General features: G+C 50.2%; 1 protein-coding gene across 1 annotated transcript in view; it reads left to right on the forward strand.

Moving 5' to 3' along the window:
* RBFA (ribosome binding factor A (putative)) overlaps nucleotides 1-921 on the forward strand; it is a 17,323-nt gene that overhangs the window by 3,795 nt on the left and 12,607 nt on the right. The window lies entirely within an intron of this gene.

The raw sequence follows: 921 nt of genomic DNA on the forward strand, positions 1-921 counted from the left end.
GCAAACGAAGCTGGGCATTCCTCCTCTGCAAACAGGGAGGACAAAGGAGCCTACAAGACTGGCCTCAGTTGCAAATAGCAGACCCTGGGGGCTTGTTTATATGTAAACATCTTGGAAATTCAGAAAGTCAGGGAAAGATCAGAGAAACAGCAATGTGTCTGGCAACTTGCTAACATTCCACAAACGATGGTATAAAATAAAGCTGAGCGTGTCGTTCGGGGCGGCCGCCACGTGTGTCTTGTCTGGTGTGGTCTTGTGTGTTCATTCCTTTGTTCCGGAAACACGCGGACCCCAACAGCGCTGTGAGAATCCAGACGGCACAGGGAAGGCATCTGTCCCAGCATTTGCACGTGACAGGTGCCCATGGTGCAGGAGCAGAATCTGGAAGCAGCAGGGGCTTTAGGTGCTGTGCCCTGCCAGCCTCCTCTCCCAAGAGGAGAAATGTCCTAGGGATGGCAGACCTGCAGCACTGAGCAGCCTGCCATGCTCACCACCGGATCCAGGCCACGTGCCGCAGACCGTGGCTGTGGGTGAGTGATGAGGCCACTACCCAGAAAGCTACATGTGCGCTGTGCGGAGGAACAACTGTAGGAGATGCTGCTGCAGGAAGCTGACTCCCTTGTTTTTCTTTTCATTTGTGCTCTGGGACTAAGCTGTGTATAAGTCATCAAATGGCAGAAGCAAGAGTTTTTTCAGATCTAGGAAATTATTTGTTATACTCCACATCAGAATGGAGAGGCCACTGCCTCAGGCCAGTTAAACTAAGAAGGAAGGATTTAAGGCAATTTGTAAGGATAGATAAAATCCCACATGATGGTATGAGTAGGAGAGAGAGAAAAAAAGGGAGCCAGAAATTAGGCTACAAAGTGTCCACCACACATAAAGGCTCCTGCCTCCATTACACCGTGAGCCAAATGTTCA

This window comes from Colobus angolensis, unplaced genomic scaffold (assembly GCF_000951035.1).
Source record: "Colobus angolensis palliatus isolate OR3802 unplaced genomic scaffold, Cang.pa_1.0 Scaffold135, whole genome shotgun sequence".
NCBI lineage: Eukaryota > Metazoa > Chordata > Mammalia > Primates > Cercopithecidae > Colobus > Colobus angolensis.